Below are 23,576 nucleotides of genomic sequence, written 5' to 3' on the forward strand. Positions count from 1 at the left end.
ACTATATGAAGATCTACTCGAATAAAACAAACTTAAAGAGTAAACATTGTATTAAAAATAATTTCCCACCTCGAGAGTGTTTTATTTTTCAAGAGCTACTCAAGTCCAACAATTTCAGACTCATTTCTTTGACTTTCCACTGGGCTGACTTCTCCCTCTTTATCAATCAAATTTGTTAGCACAACATTCTGTAGACATATAACAAGTTATAAAACCAATTAAGAATTGAATACAATGAAAAAAAACTCAAAAAATATAATTTCATGAATATATTTAAGTCATGATTCTTATAAAGCATGGGTTGTGTTTGTTCCCAAAACCACAGATTGGAAATCATAGAGTATTGCCACTTCTCCTAATGATCTCTCAATCAGTCTTGGTCAACAAACGGAAATGGTCACAGACCAAATTCCCCTACTCTTTAGGCTTCACTCAACCTAGGTGGGTAAACCTTATCACCCAATCCACTCTGTTGGTGTGAAACGTTTCTATAGCGAATTTAGAAAACCTTATAGCTCCAAGATGGCAATTGTTCTTGAACTCAATTTTATTATCTAAGAAACTGTAACTGTTACTTGTAAATGAATGTTTATAAAATGATAAATGTATGATTTAGAAATATATTTCCTTAATGAAGCTCACTCTGAAAATACTTGATTCAAATATATAAAATCAACAAAAGACTAGTGCCTTAATTCCTTAATGATTTCATACCATTTCAAATAAGAGATTCTATGTATAACCTTAGAGACAGTTTTAAATACTTGTTAATGAAACAAGACCATCGTTTCAAAGGCTTCTATATGAGTTGTAATTAAAATATAATATCTAGTTAGTCTTACTGAATTTAACCTTGCTGTGGAAGACAAATAAGACAATTTGAATTTTGTCAACCAATCCTCCAAACTAATATTCAAACTGAAAATCAATCTTAATCACAACAACATAAGACTGCACAATGAAACAATCTAGGTAAATAGATTTTTCTAAGGAACTAATCAATTCAATTGAAAGATAAATACCATAATGAAATAAAAACACTTAAATCTTTATATTGAAAATATAATACTTAAACCAGTTGATTTCAGCACGTATCATCCACCAACTTGATACTTCCAGATAGTGAGTTCATAAGAAAAGCATGAAAGATTGTCTTGATTAAAACTATAAAGAACTTATGTCATATGTTTTTCCTAAAAGATCATCTATATATAGACAAGGATTCAGTTTGAAGATGAAAGGACATACCCTTTCATTAAAATTTAAACTAAGAAAAAACTAACTAGAAACTAACTGCCTAAAAACTATCCTAACAGACTAAAACTAACTTAACTACTGGACACATTACATAAAAGCACTTGAAAACAATAGTTTGTAATGTTTGAAAATAATTTTAATCTCCAAGGACCCCACCACATTTCCAAATATGCTTCAAGTATTCTTCTGATTTTTAGGTGTCTGCATCACGGATTAGGTCCCTAACACTGATCTCCCATGTGATGAACTTTTCCATCTGTTCCATATTCCTTGTCAATTCCAAACCATCAGAATGAGCAACGTCAAGAGCAGCACTGAGAAGGGTCTAGTATTCTAAGAGCCACTTGTCTTTATCCTTGATTCCTCCATTTTGATTTGTCAACTATACAAAAACATATTTTGTTATTTACATTCATCAAATTCACTCTTCAATTCTTCTCCAAACCTTTCATGTGCATCTATAAGACCTTGTATTTCTTCAATCAGATTTTTATTAGCACCCGTCATCCTCTTATCATGTTGCAATTTTCCCAACTTGTTGTAGATCCAATGATAGGATAGGGTAGTGTCCATGTTCTTCTGATATACAATCCAAAATTCTCCCAAAGGTATCAATAATTTACAAAGGAAGTGTCTGATCTCACACTTTGAATTTGCCTTTGGATCCTCTTATTTTCTTGTAATAACTCTTCATTTTTCTTTTTGATTTGGGATCCATCATGAATCATTGGTAGTTGTTGACCTCTTCCTCTTAGAAATCCCTTATACAAACCTTTATATTGATCTCTCTCTTTTATCACCTTGATTAATTGTGCTTTATTAAACCATGAAATATGAATACCCATATCTGTTGTTATAACAGGGTCCACTTCACCTACCTTCAATTTCATCATGTGCCTAAAGGCCTTATCCACATCAATGATTTTTGGTCTTTTGTTAGGAGGGTAAAGGGACCATAACTGTAGAGCTTCCTCATCTTGATCAATCTCAAACCAACAAAAACATCTTGAACTCCTTGGATATCTAATTTGAACTCTTTATTTTATGATTTCAACATATTGTCAAAAATGAAAGATGCACTTAAGTCCCATCCTAGGAAAACAATAACACCAACTTCAATTAGAAGTTGTCTCCCTCTATGAGGGGTCATAGTTGTGACCTCTGTGTCAATCTCTTCCTTAAGTTTTCTCAATAACTCTGCTTCATTTCCAGGGGGAATATTAGGGATAGAGTTCGTTAAATTCTTGCCTTTGAAATAATAAAGAAAACATTTAAATTCCTTAAACTAAACAAATACATCATCTGAAACAAAAGCCGAATAGAAATCATATCAAGCATCACTGTGAATACTTAACCTGGTGATAACTTGTTCCTACAAGTCTGGTTCCTCAATAATATCAAGTGCCTACTATCTGGATATGGTTTTGGTATCCTCTGATTCTTCTTCACCTTCCTCTTCTTCTACTTCCATTTCTTGTAATCTCAGCCTCTTCTCTTGTAGGCCTTTATTCAAATTATCAATAACTAGTTGAGCTTCTTCCTCTTCCATATTTAAAAACAAGTTCTCTGATTCCACAGGAATGTGCACATAATCTCCAAGGTTATGTCCTTTCTTGCACATACCTATGTATCCTTCGGGGTCATAATTAGCTCTGGCAGTAAACTTGAACAAATTGTATTCTTCAATTAGCTTTTTGTTAATGGCCTCATAGGCCCTAGTTGATACAATAGAAAAATATCTGAAACTAAGGGTTCCAGGCAGAAAAACTTGTTTATGCATGCTTGCAAAATGTTTATCATTTGATACACTTAACTGCCTCACAATTTCCAAATAGGCAATTTTGTCTGGTACAATTTTTGGTAGCGGATAAGGGTGTCCTTCAAAGCCATAAATTATAAAACAAGTGAAGTACTTATGCACTAGCTAATCACCCCAATTGTGGTTCACCAGACCCCTATCATCAAAGGCAATAGGTCTTAAGAATTTCTTAATTTCAAGTGAAATTGATCCCTCACATGGGACACCAAAAAGTTGATATAACGGTTTTACAATCCATTCCTCAAACTTAATGTAATTTGATCTTACATACTGTGAGTCCCATACTGGTGTCCACATCTATACAGGTTGTTGTTTTCCTTCCCTATCTTCTGTGTTCAATCATAGACTCAATGGTCACATGCCTTCATGTCTTCCATAAAACAAAATTATATGCATCAACAATGAATAAAACTAAAATGTGGGTTCCTTATTGTCCCTGATGTCCAAGAAGCCCTCGTTTAGTTTCTCAGCAAGGTATGTAGCATAATTAAAGAGCCTTGGTTCATAAATTTGTATATTAGCTGCTAATACTAGAGGCCCAATGTTGGCCACATTCAAAAAAACACCCCCCACTTATCCACATGACATGTAAGTATATTGCAAGTAATCCCTAAATATGTCCATGCTAAAAGGGGGACAATCCTCATTAGTCAAAACACCCTTCTCAGCCTTATGAAAGGCAAGATTACAACCTTTATAAGTATTGTCCATTTCAATAAATTCTTCTTCTAGTTTCACAAAAGATAAGGGCACATCAAGATTAAATTCAAGGTTAAAAACTTCGTCTATGGTGCCTTTGTTAAACCTGATAAATACATCATCATTTGGAAGTTGTATGCACCTCTTTATAGAATCATAAGTTTCCAATAGTCTAATATTTACAAACACATTTGGAACAACCAGCTTGCCTTAATTCGTCATCCACGGGTTACAAATTGGAACTTCCCTATTCCATCTCAAGAAATAAAACAGGAAAAGTTCGTAACCCCTTACCTTAGTCCACACATCTCCGACCCTCTTAAGTTTGTCCTCCATTTGATCTCTAACAGGCAAATTTTGTTTTGATCTTCTGGATTTTGGCCCTGGTGCTTGCATTTGGTTGATCATGTCCTAGTTCAATCTCCGTGCAAGAGGAGTCTCTTCTATTTTTGGTTTCTTCGATGTCGACTCAGACCCTTTAGAAATTCTCTTTTTCCCTGAAGAACTCGAGGCCTCCATTTCTGCAATTGTGAATATTTCTTGTCCCTAGTTCTTTAATTATGTTATCTACTTGAAGAAGATACATTGTGTGAAGAGTTATGAACATAAATTCTCTATTCATGTGTTTTTATTTCCCGAGTGAGTTCTCAATTAGCCTCGTGTGAGCCACCAATTCAATTGAGAGGTTTAAATACAGGTCACTTCTAGTTTCAGTTTGAATTAAATCTGCAATGGCTTATCGATATTATTTTTTGATGAAATATTTCCTTGGCGCCACAAAAACATTTTGTTCAGAGTTATTTTATCGGCATGTATTTTACTGATGTTTACATCGGGTATCAGTATAGCCCTTATCACCTCATGCCGATGGTTTTTTCTTCCCCAATGAACCTTTTCTTTTGTGTTTCCATCAGGTATCAATATAGCCTATCAAGCCACATCTCGATTACTTAGGTTACCCCGATGGCTTGTAACTATTTGCTGATAGAGTTTTATTATGAACATGTCAGTGTATGTCTTCCTGATAGACCCATCGGGTATCAGGATAGCTTATTTCCTTATGCTCTAATAATTCATGTCTTTCCAATGACTTTGCTAATAAGCCTTCATTAGGGTAAGTTACACTGATGGACAAATAAGCCTTTTGCTATAACCAAACATACTTATCTTAATGAAATATCATATCTTACAGTGTTATATATAAGCAAAAACCTCTTAAAAGCTTAACATATGAAATATCACATAGATCCTTCTCTTCCTAATCAAATTTGTCAAGATGAAAACCTATGAAAACTTAAATTCAATTCCTTCTTACATTTCTGATCACTTTAGGAATTGTCTAATAGGTTTAGCTTACAAATAAACCTTAGATGTCTTATCCCAACCCAGTGCCACTCCTTAGTCACCCATTTGATGGTTGAATCTCAGTAGATGAATCATAGATAGAAGATGTTGGCATTATGTGAACCGGTATAAGGACATAATGATATTATATGTTGTCATTGATGTCAATATGTGATATGAAGTGAACCGGCATATGTGATATGTGAGAAGAGAGAACCGGCATATGTGTGAACTAGTATATATGCCAAAGTGAAGTACTGTATTTGCTCAAGGTGAACCAACATGTAGTTATGGGAACCGACACATGGAAGCATTGTATGGCTACCGGTTGGTAGGTAGTTTCCACTTCGGGATTTTCGGTTGGAGTACCTCAAGCCTATGTGACTCAATCGGTGATCTTTGTGTGATGAGTTAGCAGTATAACAAAGAATAGGTCATATTGCCATGTAAGCCCTATGCGCGTGAAGGATCTTGCATGAAGAAGACTATTCCTATCTACCTCGAGAATGTGCGAAGTTTGTCAAACAGTGATAACGCATGATGGGTTATTAAACGCCATGAAATCGGTGGATAATGGACGATGGAGAATGTCTTGAGATCAATTCAAGATTGTTGCATTTAATGCAGTATGATTCAATGGTCAGGATTGAACTGCTTGAATTGCTTAACCTAACAGGTTTAAGGTTTTTGCTACCGACCTGTCTATTTCCTATAAGGTCGATGTTGTGTTTCTTTCTAAGGTTGTTGGCAAAATTTGTGTGTGTGTATCCAAGGGAAGTGATATGTGATTCTTACCAGACCAAAGGAGAGAAAAGATACCTGCAAAGTGAATGTGCAAAAGGAGAAGAGGAGCCAAAATGGATCTACATTAGCATTGAGTGCTGTTACTAGATCATTGTGACTCCTGTTGATCTTTAACCACTTCAATAGTTGTGAAATCCCTTAATAGGGTAGCCTTAACTGGCTTGATACAAATCCCTTAATAGGGTAGCTTTAACCAGCTTGACTCAAATCCCTTAACAGGGTAACTCGAAGTTATTAAGTTCTGAGAAGCTAGAGAGCTCTGGAGATCCTTTAGCTATTGAGTTCTTTAAATCCTCTAACAAGATAACCCTAACTAGGTTTAACCCTTAACGGGGTGATCCCTAACAGGATCGGTTCCTAGCAGAACCTATTGTAATGTCTTTAACCAGACAAGGCTCCTAATAGAGCGAACTTCTAAAGAGTTCAAAAAGTAGCTTGTGGGTATTCATCCCCATCGTGGTTTTTCCTAGTTGGGTTTCCACATGAAAAATATGTGTCATGTGTGATGCTTTTATCTTGTGATGCTTTGTTATTACCCATTGAGCATATGATGGTTCTGTGTTTTATGCATATCTATAAAATATATTGAACTAACTATTGTGAAGATCTGATGATAGTTTACCTGTTCATGCATGAGGGTGTAATGGTACTATAGTATTGAGCTAAGAGGAAAGCTTAGTGAGTGACCGGTTTATGATTGTTTTAGTTATTCTGGGTCTTACCGGTTGCACTCTATTTCAACTAGTATCACTGCTAGCCAGTCATTTGGAGTATTTGCTGTCAAACTGGTTTTGGACTATATTTTTGTTTGTACTGAATCAACCCCCCCCTCCGGCTCAGTACCAGTTTGGTATCATTCGTTCATCATTAAGTTATCAAAAGAGGACTAATCTTGTGAGATCATCCCTGGACAAAAAATCTTGTAGTAACTATTCTCATGATAGAGAGTGTTCAATGTATAAAACCAAGAAATAAAGGAGAGCAACATTTTAACAGCATAATTAATTTAAAAAATTATATGCTAACAGGATGTTCATTGTAATACGTAGAGTGTCCATGAATTCACTTAAGCACACATGTTGTGCATGGAGCATGAAGAATACACTCAAAATATGAGGAATACAAATGAGTCATAAGACATACATTAAATGAATACCTTGAAGCATGAAGTATACAAATAAATACACTTGAATTATGAAGCATACAATGAATACTTAAATCATGAAGCTTACTCGTGAATATACTTAACGCATAAATCAAGAAGCATACATAAAGCATGAGACATCCAAATGAATCCACTGAAGTCATAAAGAATACACTTGAATATATATAGAGCATGAATACTCTTAAGTCATAAAACATACATATTGTTACATGCAAGGCAAGAGCATGAATCATCCATGCAAGACATGAAGTAATACACACACATACCCCCTAAGGTATAATGCATATATGAAAAAGTACACGTATAAATCATACAATGAGGAAATCATGTTGAAGACATAACAAACACATTAATATCCATAATTTATTAGGTATATATACTTAAAAGATGCATTTAAGAGTAATATACATGAAGCACATGGATGCACTTAAAGAATGAAGTATGCACATAAAACATAAAGAATACATATAGAGCATACACATGAATATACTTGGGGCAATAAGCATTCATGCAAAACATAAAGTGTACACATAAAGCACAAATACATTTAAAGCATGAAGTGTACGCATGAATTCACTTAAGGCATGCAACATACACATAGCATAAAGTATACATAAAAACCATAATATGTGCATGATGAATACTAAGAGGGGGGGAGTGAATTAGTATATCCAAAATCCTTACCAAGCACTTAAGCAATTTTACTGCAAACTGGTATAGCCCTTTCAATAGTAAACTGATTAATACACTAACAAGCCAAATAGAAAATAAAGCATTCACCCACAATAGAAAAATCACCATAACACAAGATATTTTGACATTGAAACCCAAATGGGAAAAACCACGGTCAGTAAAACTCACAAGTCTACTATCTGCAGAATAGCAACTAGATCGATTAAGGTCAGACCGGTTAAGGCCTTATAATGTTCTTCACCAGAATAGATCTTGTTAGGAATCTTGATCTCTGTTAGGAGATAAGTCCTGTTAAAGACTACCATGTTAAAGGATTCCAGATCTATAACTATGAACCACCTTGTTAGAGGATTTAGAATAGACTTAACTAAGCCTACCCGGTTAAGGGTTTCTTACTTGTTGAAGAGATTAGTAATCAACAAGTAAGTGATCTATAAAGTAGCACAAAATTCTTAGTTAGATGCTTGATTGCTCTCTGTTAATGCATTGCAGTATTACTTCAGTCTTTTGTCCTTTGCACGTTCGATCTATGTCACAAGATACCTTCTTGCAAAGACCTAATCTTCTTATGCAACTTACAAAACCCTAAACATGATGTCCTCATATAGGAATCCGATTTCATGTCTGTCCAATGAGATTAGACTATAATTTCCTAGGTACAATGCATCTAGACACAATTTGTAATACAACACAGAATCGCTGCATTGGTATCGATGGATGATAACTCATCACACTTTACAAGTTTGCTAGTTAACAAAACAAGGTATACTGATTACCGGTTTACAAACAAAAACTGGTAAACTGGAACATAGTGTTTCGATCTGGAAAAGATTGGCTGCCATTTGGCATCCTCATACCGCTTGAGGTCCTCGGTCATGCTTTGACCGGTAAGCTGCTTCTGCAAACACCAATAATCTTCTACAAACAAAGACTATGCATACATTGACATATAATACTGGTTTGAATAATACATCACATACTACCGGTTGAGAATAACTCATACAACAAATAAGTGTTTGTCTATCAATGAAAATCACAACAAAGTACAAACATCATGAAAATGGGAACAATGCATACACGTAGCATAAAGTATACATAAATGGGTGTTCATTATACCCAGCAACTTGTGTTGTTGTTGTTCGTGTTGGCTCTGTTGGACCCTACAATTAAGATTCAGTATACATTATTCAATAAGATTAACTATGCAACATAATGAAATAATGAAAAGTGTGTTATCTTATTGAGCTTCGCTTGGTTTAGAGAATAGTTTAATATTCTCTACTTAACAGGGCCAACCATGTGAAGGTGGAAGCTCATTTGGCCCCTCCCCCCCCCTAACATCACTCTAAATTCCTCGTTAACATATAGCATTCATTCATTCATTCATTCTTTCTACCATTAATAAAATATAACATTCATTCATTAATATCACATAGCATTCATTCACACATAACATTGATTAAAATTAATTAGCACGCAACATTCATCAATATTAATTAACACATATCATTCATAACCATTCATTAGCATATAATTACATTCATTAACACATAAAAATAAGTCATTATCAAATAAGGTAAATTACAATCATTTCTTCTTTTTTTTTTCTTTGAAGCTATGAAAAGACTAATTGGAACATCATTTTCTTCACCATTTCCCCCCTCTTCAGTTATTCTGCCCTCTACTCTTGATCTTGATGTATGCCTAGTCCTATACTAAGGATGAGGACACTCAAGCGAAGGGGATTCCTCTTTAATAACAAAGAAATGAGTTAAATTCAAAACATTTTTTTTTTATTGTTAAAAGTATTTCATTAATTTAGAGAACATAATTGTTCCGCTCTTTACTTGATGGGGCCACATCATTTTGTCTAGCCTCAACCTCAACATGTTGAACACACTCTAGATCCTCTGGAGTTGAAATTCTAAAGGTGACATTAATGTTGAACACCAATTGTAATTAAATTTGTTAAAGGAATAACAGTGGTCCTCTTTACTTGATTGGGGAACATCACATCCCTGATGTTGTGTACCCAGATCATGCTTCCACTTGGTCACCACTGACTACATGTTCTCAAATATTAACAAAAAAGGTTACATTAATTACTACTCTAATTACAAATTAAGATGTTTAATTGTATTAATAATTACATAAATAAATTTGAATAGCAAATTAATACCTCCACTACTGGGATGCACATATGGACCTTCATGTGCAGGTGGTGTTTCATGATTAGCAGGCTGCATTCTAATGTCATGCACATTGTTATCATTGCTTTCTCATTTAAAACAAATATAGTCACTTTATGTTGGAACTCAACATCAATTAGATTATAACAGGTAAAGTATTCAATTTGAAACAATTTTCATTTAGCTTATTTACCTATGTGACGGATGCACCAGAATCTTGTGTTTTCCCACTCAATTCTCGTAGCCAATCAGCCATAGTTGTATAGCCTTGCTGGTGGGAAATTCTCTTGTCATCTTCTGTGGGTGCTCTATTGAATTCAAAGCCTTGCATTTTTGCTTTGTATCATGAATTTTTCTTGCATTGTTTGATAAAAAAAATCGATTGCAATTTATAAATATTTTGATGCGATATTTCATTTATAGATACTTACAATTTGTGCAAAAAATTTCATATAACCACCAGAGTCGAGTTTGTGTTTCCTGTGCTTTTCTTGCCTTGCCTTGGTTGCCTTTGACATGTCACTCAGTCTATGAAAAGTTTGAAATATGTTAGATTATATAAATATAAAAAGTAATTAATTAGTATAATAATTACATTCTTAATAGTATCTCATAACTTCTTTTGGCATCTGTTGGTGTATTTCCTTTTTTCTTTTCAATTCTCTCCTTGACATCCAAAATTAGGTCCTTCCACTCCCTCTCTAGAATTATGGGGGGATGCTCGTACTTTACGTTCTTCTCTAAATGGGTCATGTATTGGTCCCTCACATACTTTAGATATGTGCCAAATTTTTCAAGGAGCTTGGTTTTGTCAAAGGTGTCATTTCAAAACCACTCAATGATACAGTTTGTCAATTCATCTTTTAACCTTTTTTCTTGGTCATTCCAACTTTTAAAGCAAAAACAAACCTGTTAGATTTAGAAATGAACTGAAGCTACATTTATTATAGTTCAAGAAATGGATCAAACGAAAACTATTCTAATAATGACATGAAATCAAAATAGTGGATTAGGGTTAGTTCACATATAATGTTCCACCTTTTACCTATGGTGGGCCCAAATATCTGCAATGCAATGTCATTAAATTTTTTATAAAAAATATTATTTCCTACAAAAAAATCATTGGATTATTAGTCCAAAACGAGTGATCAAAAAGTAAATTACAATTAGATTATATGTAATTGTAGCATCGTAAAATTGCGACACTTGCAATTTCAACTGCATTTGGGTCTTCACGATGGTGGTGCAACGTTGAACTTGAATGGAGACCCCAAAAACTATTTGTGACACCAAAAACTACATCTTTTCTGCACCTTGGCCTGATCCTCCTTGCACCCTGCTATTCTGGGAGGTGGGACCATGGCGCCCAACACCCTGGTCTCTCAGGACCATGGTGCCCAGTGCCCTGGTCCCTGGCCCTATTTTGGGCCTGGTCTCTTGTTGGGCATCGGGTCTTTAAGTTTGCAATTTGATAAATAATGTTCCTAGGTCAGCCTAAGGTCAGAAAAATCAGCCTTCTAACCCTAATTGACAAGTATATAAACTACATTTCCCCTCTCAGAAAGGGAGATGAAAAAAAAGAAAAAAACATATGCGTAAAAGAGGCAAAAGCGACATTCAAACATTCAAGCATTCAAGCATTCAAGCATTCCTTCAAGCATTCTAGGTTTCTATTCAAGGCTAAGTGTTGCATTCAAGACAAGGATTCAACCATTGAAGAGGAGATCACCTACAACACACAACATACAACATACAACATCATTACACCTTCGCATGTAAGAATACAAACATTCTTACAACAAGGTATCAGTACTTGATTACATTACAAAGATTTACATTTACAACATTCTCATTTCTTGGTTAATTCCAAAACTGGGGTTTGACCTAAAGGCAAACCCCTAATCCCTAACCCCCCAATCATCCTCTCTTTTTTGTGTGTAGGTTGTAGGTACGTGGCTGTAATTGAAGATCTGGAATCCTTGTGTAGAGATGAACAGATCCCCCTTCATGTCGCAGATTTTTTGGAGGACTGTGTGCACGCCGGGCGCCGTCGTCCCATCAACTTTCACTCAAAATTGTAGGGCAACATCGTCTCGACATTTTACTGCTAATTCCAGGTCCGTAGCTTCATCCCGCATCTCTATCTCTGTCTACAAGCAAATCTTTCTTACTTTCACATACACTCCTAGTTCAATCCTTCTATCCACATTCTTTACAAAAGAGGGTAGCCTTGCTGTCTCAACCCTTGAAACTCATTTACAATTCAATCTTGCATTGTGTGGGATTGGATCTTGTGAGTTTCAAGCCCTCTTTTGAATGTAAAGTCTCTCCTAAGAGAAAACCGTCAATCCTAGTGACCTCCTTTCTCCTTGGAGTGGGGGGAACACCTAGGGTTCGATTTTCCACTTTACATTTTGGTGAACCCGACGTGAACATCCTAATTTTGATTATTCATGGTTAGATCTGAAAATTTTATTTCCTTAATTACATTTCCATGTTTGATCTTTTGCAAATTTTAGAGGTTAATTGCATAAAAACCCTAAATTTTCTTTTTAGTAATTGAGCTTGTGAAATGTTTAATTGTTAATGCTTGTTTCAGATCTACCCTTCTATTGCAAATTATCAATTCATATTTGTGCTTTAATTCTGAAAATTAAGTGGTTAAGTGTCAAAACCCTAATTTTTAAAACCCTCTTGATTCAACCTTTGACCGATGATTTCACTGATCAAAACATCTCCAAATCGGCTGTAACTTTGGATTCCGCAACAAAATCATAATATCTCTCATCCCTAGAAATTTTGAAAAAAGTTGCGAGGACCGTGTGCACCCCGAGCGCCATTTTCCCTGACATTTTTTCCAAAATTTTGGGAGCTAGATCTTACTGTATTTTTCTGCTAAAATCCAGAATCTTGACTGATTTTATCAATTCTAACACTTTCAAAATTAAAGTCAAAGTTGGTCTAGTGATTGCTTGGATTAAGGCTTCTAATCATTCAAAAATTGTTGAAATTGAAATTTTGTGTTAAAATTGTGTTTCTTACTGTCTTAAATCTAAAAAGTGTGTTGGCATTCATTCAGAGTTTTAGTGCTTTATTCAAATTTTTGCAATTTGTGACTTTTGAAATTAAGTGTTTAAATGCAACAACTTTGATTTCCACTTTCAAAATTGAATTTTGCATGAAATTGAGTCAACTTTTAAATTTCAAAGTTTGCATTGCTTTTGGTATTCCCTCTAAAATCATAAAATTCAAAATTTCAGTTTCCCTCTCTTTTTCAAAATTCAAATTTTGCATTTTCAACAATCTTGGTAGGGTTCAATTTTGAGATTGCAACTTTAATTTGGCCTATCTACAGATCATAAAATCACTCAATTTTTTCAGATTAGCTTTAAAATCATCATAACTTTCATCCATGAAAATTTTGAAAAAAGTTGCGAGGACCGTGTGCACTCCGTTCGCCACGGTCCCTGACATTTTTTCCAAAATTTTGGGAGATTGTCGTGATTGCATTTAACAACTTAAATCTAGGAGATTGGTTGATTTTATTGAAATTTTCTACCTCTAAATTCGAAAATAAATTCAAAATTCTTTCTCTCTCTAGTGCATGAGTTTTACAACAATAAGCCCTACTTACACTATTCCTATTAGATGAAGCCTTTGAATTAGGTCTTTCCAAGGTTTAATTACCGAGGAGATGGAACTTAATTTGAATGGCCTTTTTAACGAGGACATAGGTAATTCCTCTAATCCTCTTAATGATGAAGAAGCTCTCCATGAGGTATCTGTAGAACAACTTTCAAAATTGGATAACCAATTTGATGATTTTCAGCAATGGATATCTCGAGAATACCCCGATAGTCAAGCTCTTTCATTAACTAAGGGTCTAAAATGTATGGTTCAAAGTGATAAGAATGGAATTGATATTTTGTGTAGTATTGCACACATCATGGATTCGAATGTGATGCCTATGAAGAGTTGTGCTGAAACTTTAGGTTATACACAACCTCCTACTCAAGTCAATCATTCTATTCCTTTGACAACTTCTATTGCTAGTATACCCACTTTTACATCAAACATAATGACTACTTCAATACAAAACATTCCACCTATGATCACCAGTCATGGGGGCAATCCTTCCTCTTCAATCAACCCTCTTCCTTCATTCAATCCGACTTCTTCATTCATTCCTTCAATGAGTGTCCCTATTACATCTCCACAAATGAATATGACGCAAGGGGGCAATTCATTCAACCATTCCATTCCTCCTTGTAGTGCTCCTTCTTTCCAATCATCTCCTATGACTAACTATCATAGTGTCCCGCCACCTTACTCTCAATCAATACCTTCTTTCAATAACATAATACCTCCATCACAGTCTAACATGTCTAATATGAACTCTTCGACTGAAGCAACCATTAACAATCTTGCACAAACTGTCTCTTCTTTACAGCAACAAATTGCCTCTATGAATCAATCTAAGTTTAGTGTGCCCACATTTGATGTTGTGAGCCCACTTTCTCTTGACATTGTTTGAGCTATCCCTCCTAAGCATGTTGAAATCCCATAGTTGGAGCTTTATAACGGTAAAGGTGATCCTCTAAGACATGTTAAGACCTTTCAAACAATATGTACCGATTTTGCTCACGACCAAAGGTTGCTTGCAAAACTTTTTACTAGAACATTAAGAGATAAGGCTCTACAATGGTATTGCTCGTTGCCTTCCTATTCTATTACTTCTTTCCAACAACTTGCAAATGCTTTTATTCAACAATTTCAAAACAATATAAGTCCTAAAGTTACTTTGATTGATTTAATGCATTGTAAACAAGGTGTTAAAGAAAAAGTGACTGATTTCATTGGTAGATATAAGCATTTGTGTGCTCAAATTTCTTTTCCAGTACCTGACAATGATATTCAAAGAATCTTTATTTCTAATTTACAAAAAGATATTAGAAAAAAACTTCTATTTTCTGAGTTTACTTCTTTCCAACAATTGTGTGCAACTCTTCACAATTATCAACTGACTGTGAGTCAAATGGAACAAGCAAATCCTATGGCTCCGAGTGATAAGGGTGATAGTAGTCAACAACCATTTGGGAAGTTTAAACCGAATAGAGGGTTCGTTAAGCTCAATGAAAATATCATCAACAACAATGTGAATGCAGCATCAGGTGTGCCTCCTATTTCTAAGTTTTTCAAGAAAGAAAGAGAGTTTAATCCTTTGAATGAATCATTGCATAGTATTATGAATAAGTTATTGGAACAAAATGTGCTTACTCTCCCTCCTATAAAGCAAATAGATCCTGCAAAGAATAATTCACCCTATTTTGATAACAAATCTTTTTCTCAATTTCATCGTCAACCTGGGCATGATACTGAAAAAATGTTTTGCTTTAAAGGGTAAAATTCAAGATTTGATTGATAATAATACTATCTCTATTTCAGGTGTGAATGATAAAGGCAACACATCTGTAGCTCTTCCTAACCAAAATCTTAAGATTTTTACCGATCCATTACCTTCTCATACCTCTAATGTGATTGAGACTAATGATTCCTCTTTCTCACCTGATGGTCTTGTGTCTATGACTCCGAATGTGATTAACTTTGTAGAGTAGCAGAAAATCCCTAAAGAACCTTCCATCACATTTGATTCTAGTGAAACTATCAGGGCACCTGATGGTCCTATATATATAGTTGAAAAAGTCAAGAATACACCTTGCCATGGAGTGCTTATTGATCCTTCTTGCATGGTTAATGTTATTACTGAAGAATTTCTTTTTACTTTGCAATTGAATCAAGTGATCTATGACAAAACAAATGTGGTTGTGAAAATATTTGATGCATTTTCTTCTCCTGCAATTGGTTCTATTACATTACCTATTGAGGTCCATAACAAATCCCTTGATGTGAGCTTTGCTATTATTCCATTGTCCAAACAATTTCGTGTGAAGCTAGGCTATCCTTGGCTATCTTCCATGAAAGCTATTGCTTCTCCTATTCACAAGTGATTGAAATTTCCCTATAATGGTGAAGTTGTTACTATCAATCATAGTCTCTTTAAACCAGCTGAAAGAATTTCTAGCATTCCGATTGATTATTTTTGGCCTAAACAATTCCAATCTCTTCCACCGCGAAGTGATCATCTTTTCAAATCTTATCAAAAGTGGAAAAAAGATATGATCCTATCTCTAAGTGAACCTCGAACACCCAAACTTGATATTCCTATCATTCTTGAGAAGGAAGTTCTTCCTTTGAAAGATAAAACTAATGTCTTTCCTCAAGAAGATTCCCAACCCATTCCTATGGATGTGACTATGTCTATGTCTAATAAACTTTCTAAAAGTAGACCTATACCTCCTCGTCATGATGGACTTGGTCTCCTTCCTAAACCAAATATTCCTCCTTTATATGGAGCAGTTCCTCCTCCTTCCTCCTATAAAGAGAAGAGACCTTCCTCTTCTCCTATTATCCAACCTAAGAGACCACAACCTAGACACCCAAGTGATAAGATTGAGAACATTCCTCCTCCTCAATCTTCTCAACTTCCTACTAAGACTAGACAAAATCGTTCTGCGTGTGAACACCGACAAAAGCGTCTTCTTAGAGCTCGTGCAGCTGCTTCTCAAACTTTGCAATCCCCAAAAACACCTTCAGCTAGTATTATTCCATTTTCTCCTTAGCTGAAAATTGAGCCAAAATCTCCTAAGCATAAGGTGCATGATGGTTTTGATCCTGTGCGAGTTGAAGATCTTATTTTTATAAATCTTGATGATGATATAGATGAAAATGTTATTCATGATGAAAATGTTACTTCTCTTGCTTCTGATAGTGAATATGAATATGTTGATGTTGATAACCATTTATCTAACAAATTTTCTAAAGCACTTATCCTAGCTCCTAGACAAGAACAACGTGGCTTGGAACATGAACATAGCCCTTGTTTGGATCTTGTGATAGCTCCATCTGTTGTGTTGGATGTTCCTCCTCTAGCGTGTTTCCTGCCTTCTTGAAATATTGATCAGTAAGATCGGGGGGTGGATGATGTGCTAGACTAGTTCATTAGCATAGCAGACTCTCTCCTCCTCTCTTGATATCTTTTGTTACTTCTTCTATGTGTTATTCTCATTCTTCTATTTGTTGTCCTTAGTGTTGTCTACTTGAGGACGATGCAAAGCATTGAGATCTCTTTTGGTCTCTCTCATGTTGACTCAAAAGACACATGTGTTCCCTTCTTCCAGGTGACCTTCCTTGATTGGGGAATGAAGAACAATTATGCATACATACATATGATATACATGAATTATCATACAACATACCGACCCCAAGGAAAGCAAAGTCACCTCGTGATTTGTGTTTTGTGTCTATTATCCTTAGGTTTATCTCACACTTGGGGGCTAAATCTTTGTGATAACATGCTCCTTTCCCTTCTCATTTCTTATGTGTATCACTACCTTAAAGAAATCACCCCTGTTGAGGCATGTGCGATTGCTTTAATGTAGGGGGGTATACACCCCATCCATATCTCTTCAGGATACTTTAAAATTTCTTGACGAACTTAGCTTTGCCTTGAAAATTTTTGGTATTTTTCTTGCATGACTCATAGTGAGGGAACCATACTATTGTCAGTCATGGTTCTCCCTCGTGATCTTCCCTTTTACTTTTCCAATCGAAGTCATAAGATCCTTAGTCCACTGGGGGCTTGGTGTATCTTGCCTCCTTGACATGGTGAAAGTCTTTCAATGTTGTTTCCTTGTACTTTACTGAAAGTATGGGCGTACGCTTATACTCCCACTAAAGTGGGGGCTAAATGTAGTGTCGTAAAATTGCAATTTTGACTGCATCTGGGTCTTCACGATGGTGGTGCAATGTTGAACCTGAATGGAGACCTTGAAAACTATTTGTGACATCAAAAACTGCATCTTTTCTGCACCTTGGCCTGATCCTCCTTGCACCCTGCTGTTCCGAGAGGTGGGACCATGGCGCCCAGTGCCCTGGTCCTTCAGGACCATGGCACCCAGTGCCCTGGTCCCTCAGGACCATGGCGCCCAATGCCCTGGTCCCTGGCCCTATTTTGGGCTCGGTCTCTTGTTGGGCATCGGGTCTTTAAGTTTGCAATTTGATAAATAATGTTCCTAGGTCGGCCTAAGGTTGGAAAAATCAGTCTTCTAACCCTAATTGACAAGTATATAAACTACATTTCCCCTCTCAGAAAGGGAGATGAAAAAAAAGAAAAAAACATATGCGTAAAAGAGGCGAAAGCGACATTCAAACATTCAAGCATTCAAGCATTCCTTCAAGCATTCTAGGTCTCTATTCAAGGCTAAGTGTTGCATTCAAGACAAGGATTCAACCATTGAAGAGGAGATCACCTACAACACACAACATACAACATACAACATCATTACACCTTCGCATGTAAGAATACAAACATTCTTACAACAAGGTATCAGTACTTGATTACATTACAAACATTTACATTTACAGCATTCTCTTTTCTTGGTTAATTCCAAAACCGGGGTTTGACCTAAAGGCAAACCCCTAATCCCTAACCCCCCAATCATCCTCTCTTTTCTGTGTGTAGGTTGTAGGTACGCAGTTGTAATTGAAGATCTAGAATCCTTGTGCAGAAACGAACAGATCCCCCTTCGTTTCGCGGATTTTTCGGAGGACCGTGTGCATGCCGGGCGCCATTGTCCTGTCAACTTTCACTCAAACTTGTAGGAAAGCATCGTCTCGACATTTTACTGCTAATTCAAAGTCTGTAGCTTCATCCCGCGTCTCTATCTCTGTCTACAAGCGAATCTTTCTTACTTTCACATACACTCCTAGTTCAATCCTTCTATCTACATTCTTTACAAAAGAGGGTAGCCTTGTTGTCTCAACCCTTGAAACTCATTTAGAATTCAATCTTGCATTGTGTGGGATTGGATCTTGTGAGTTTCAAGCCCTCTTTTGAATGTAAAGTCTCTCCTAAGAGAAAACCGTCAATCCTAGTGACCTCCTTTCTCCTTGGAGTGGGGGGAACACCTAGGGTTTGATTTTCTTCTTTACAATAACAATAATTTTAAAGTACCTCAAACCTTTTGTATCTTTAAGGGAATCATTTCTTTGTCACTCACCACCAATGTGGACTGCAACATTCTTGTACTAACAATATGAGAATATCCAGGAAATGATGGTATGTTATCAGCAGTAGTCACCTTTGGTGCATCTTCATGTGCATCTCCTACTGCAGAAAATGAATCCACTATGAAATGCCCCTAAGAAAGAACACTTGAAGGGAAATAAACACATAACAAAAGATAGAGAAAAAGAGGGATCTACCAATAGTGGGCAGGACAATATGATGTGCAGTAGAGGATGTCTGCATGTTGCATGTTGTCGACATTGCAATCAGAAATACATGTGGGGCTAACCTCTAATGAGGCGCCGATGACATTTGCACAGGAACATTGACAACACCTGAAGAATAATACATTTAATATATAAAATATTAAATATATGAAAAGTGCAAGAATTGTAAACAAGGATGAACCTTTATTATGAACATTGATAGTATCAAGTATGATGTATTTTGGGAACTCAAAGTGATAAGCCAAGAAAATTGTCATCACCTGAACTACCTACAACACCCTGATCATGGCCACCAATTTCATGAGGACACATAAATTGCTATAAAAACAACACGTACATATTTTAGTTAATGACATAAAAGAGTATAAAATATAAACCATTATTGAACTTTTGTTATAATTAAAGATTTTATTACTACTTGCAAGTTATCTGTTGTCCAAATCAATTTTTGCACCCTCTCTCGTATCTCATCAGTCTAAGGCTCCACAGATGCCAAAGCAAACAATCTCTCTACTAATTTTTCTAAGTGACTTTTTTATCAATTCCATAGGGTTTGTGGAATTTATAGGGTCATCATCACTTAATCCTATTGAGTCCACATCCCTAGAGATGTGCTCAGGTACTGCAGCTCCCTTTCCCTTTCCCCCAACATCTATCTGTAACAAGAATGTCATTAACAATTACAAAATTAGTCTAAAACACTCATAAAAAGAACATAATAATGCAACAGTTTGCTTCTGTCTAATTTGTACAATTACAATGAGGTTTACCTACTTGGTAGAAGTGTCGTGACCTACATCCCTGTCTGCACTATGTGATGGATCCATGTCGCCCTGTGACAAAGAAAAAAAAACGTTAGCAAAATTAAACCAATAGACTTAGAAAAAAAACTTCATAATAAAATGGTATATTGGAGTCATTAATTGGAGGCTGGTTAATTTAAATGGTATATAGTACATACCACCCCCGTGATAGCAACTTTGTTTGTATCTATACGATTCAAATTGTAATCGATTAGCAGCTCTTCCCCTGCACTTATTTATTTTATTGCACACACGAATACATGATTTCCCTCGTGCACCTTAAATAAGCAATTGGGTTGTTTATTAGTTGACCCAAGTCACGTACTATTCATAAAACGTGCAATATTCCCTGTTGCTTTTGGCCTTCCATCAATGTATACAGCCACTCGTTTACTTTGATCATTTTCTTTTTGTCGTGTATAATTTGTTGACAGAGCATACCTACGCATACTTTTTTTATATCGAACAATCTGTATCCAATTATTGTAATTATAACAAGGTCCGACAAACTCCATCAATTCAACAACTTTGTTCTAACAAACCTTTATGTTGTCTATGGAAAATAGGCCCAAACCATGTAATGAAAAAGGTGCTATGAGATATGTCCTATCTTTAACAGAAAAATCGGTGCTTATTGGAGGAAGTTTCTTGGGTACCCATTGTTTCTATAGATTTTTTTACCTCAAGGGCACCTCAATGTCACATTTGGTCTCATCATCATAAGAACATGACTCCCCTTGAGAAAGGAAAAATTTCATGCGTTTATTGAATTTTCTTCTAATCTTTTGACCTCTAGTTGATCTCCCTATTGTAGACCTACTACATGTCTCACTTATGTTTTCTATTCCCAGATTTCCCTCATTCAAGGAAGACACATCTGACAAATACCTATTTGTTGGTACTTGCACTCCTTCAAATGGGAGAGTTAGTTGGTAATTAGAGAGATATTTTGCAAATGAGGGTAATGTTGATGAAGAAGTCAGCCCTAAAGCTGATGTTGAGATTAAAATTTGAATAAGTCCAACTGGTGCCTCAAGTGTTGATAACTGTATTATATTTGCTGCTAATGTCGAGGTTTGAAAAACTGAGGAAGTTTATTTTTCAAGTAATTTAAAAAAAATAAACTATTTCTATAGGGTGTATTGACTTATACCTATCGATCCATGAGACTGTGCAGGATCCTTGTCAAAGGGGTTCAAGTTCCTACACATGTAATTCAATTATCTTGTGTTAGCTAAAAATTACATAGTCCACAACATGAACAAGATGAACTTTGTAGACAAAAAGAGTATTAAATAAAAAAATATGTTGTCATCATAATCATTGTAATTTTTTAAATTCCTTACCTTTACTTTATTTAGACTATGCAGGATCCTCAACTAAAGGGTTGACGATGTCTATAGTCAATGACTTGTTCCCACCAAGGGTGACAACATCACACAAAATATATACATGAAATCAGCACCATCAATTGAGCATCATAAGCATTACATTTGTAAGTTGATAAGCAATAAATATATATGTATCATAAGCATCACATGATGTATCATCATATATGTAATTGAACATCATAATTATCATCACATATGTGTCATCATAAACATGTAATCCATCACATAGGTAATAAACAATCCACATTCTATAAATAAACATAAAGCTCAAAAAATGTCACATGTATCATCATAAACATGTAATCCATCACATATGTATTTTAATCAACATCCATCACATAGCTAATAAACAATCCAAATTCCATAAATAAACACAAAGTTTAAAATATGTCACATAAATAGTCACTCTCCCTATCTCCATCTCCTCGGGGTGGCATAGTTCTACTATAAGGACCTACTAGAGGTCATGGAACATGAATTAAAAATATTAAAAGGTGCATCATGAATTAATTATGTAATGGCATTAGAATTCAAAACATAATGAATTAATTATATCCATATAAGTCAAATAAATTTCTATCAAGAAATCAATATTAAATAGATAATATACTAATCACATACCTCATACATTTCATTCATCATCATGACCATCATCATCATCATCATCATCATCATCATCATCATCATCATCATCATCATCATCATCATCATCATCATCGTCATCGTCGTCATCATCATCACCATCATCATCACCATCATCCTCATCATCATCATCATCGTCATCATCATCATCATCATCATCATCATCATCATCATCATCATCATCATCATCATCATCATCATCATCATCATCATCATCATCACCACCACCACCATCATCATCTTCCTCATCACCATCACCATCACCATCACCATCACCATCACCATCACCATCACCATCATCATCATCATCATCAGCTTCTTCTTCTACATCATCATCTACATCATCTTCTACTTCTTCGGTATCTTCTTCTTCCATCTCATTATACTTTATTAGCCTTCCTCTTGGATCATGTCTAACAACAAATGACCAACCCAGTTTATGTGGAACCTTTGAGTAAAATACCTACTCACATTGCCTTAGAAGTGTTGGCATTTTTGTGGTTTATGCTGTGATTGTCATTGATGGAAACACACTTGTATTAAGATCCCCTTTATATGTATGAGCTTATGCTCAACCAGTATTTGTTCCAATCGGTATGTTGTATTCTAGTCTTTAGACTAGTGGTGATTTTGCAGAATGTGTTTCTCGGTCTGAAGTGGCATGTCGACCCCAAGCGATTCGTAGATCACAAGCAGTACGAGGGAGCAAAGTGGCACAACACATTCTTACCAGTCTTCATTTTTGTCAAACCGACAACCAGTATTTTGTATGAATCGGTAATACTCTGTGATGAGTTGCCAACCGCCATTTTGTGATGAGTTACCAATCCACCGATTGTTTGATAGTGCCGACACATTGACGGTGATTCTTGTGTTGTGTTACTGAGTATGTCTAGATTCATTGAACCTAGGAAATTGTAATGTAATCCTATTGGACCGACATGAAATCAGATTCCTTTAAACGGACATCATGTCTAGGGTTTTCGAGTTGTTGTCGCTATTGCTGAAAGGGTTAATGTTGAGCTAGGGTTTAAGGTGGAAATTGAGAACGATCTTATCTGAGAAGATCAAGTTGTAATTGTGAGAGAGAGAGAGAAGAGTGAAGTAATGCTGGAATGCATTAGCTGTGAGCAATACTGGATCTAACCAAGCAGTTTGTGCTATTAGATAGATCAAACACTTATTGATTACTCACATATTTGACAAGTCTGTAGCCCCTAACCGGGTAGGCCTCAAAGCCTTTGTAAAATCCTCTAACAAGGTGGTTCACACATGTGAATCTAAAATCCTCTAACAAGGTAGTCTTTAATCGGACTTATCTCCTAACAGAGATTGAGATTCCTAACAGGATCTGTTCTGGTGAAGAACATTGTAAGACCTTAACCGGTTTGGTTTCTACTCTGTAGATAGTGACTT

This window comes from Cryptomeria japonica, chromosome 7 (genome assembly GCF_030272615.1).
Source record: "Cryptomeria japonica chromosome 7, Sugi_1.0, whole genome shotgun sequence".
NCBI lineage: Eukaryota > Viridiplantae > Streptophyta > Pinopsida > Cupressales > Cupressaceae > Cryptomeria > Cryptomeria japonica.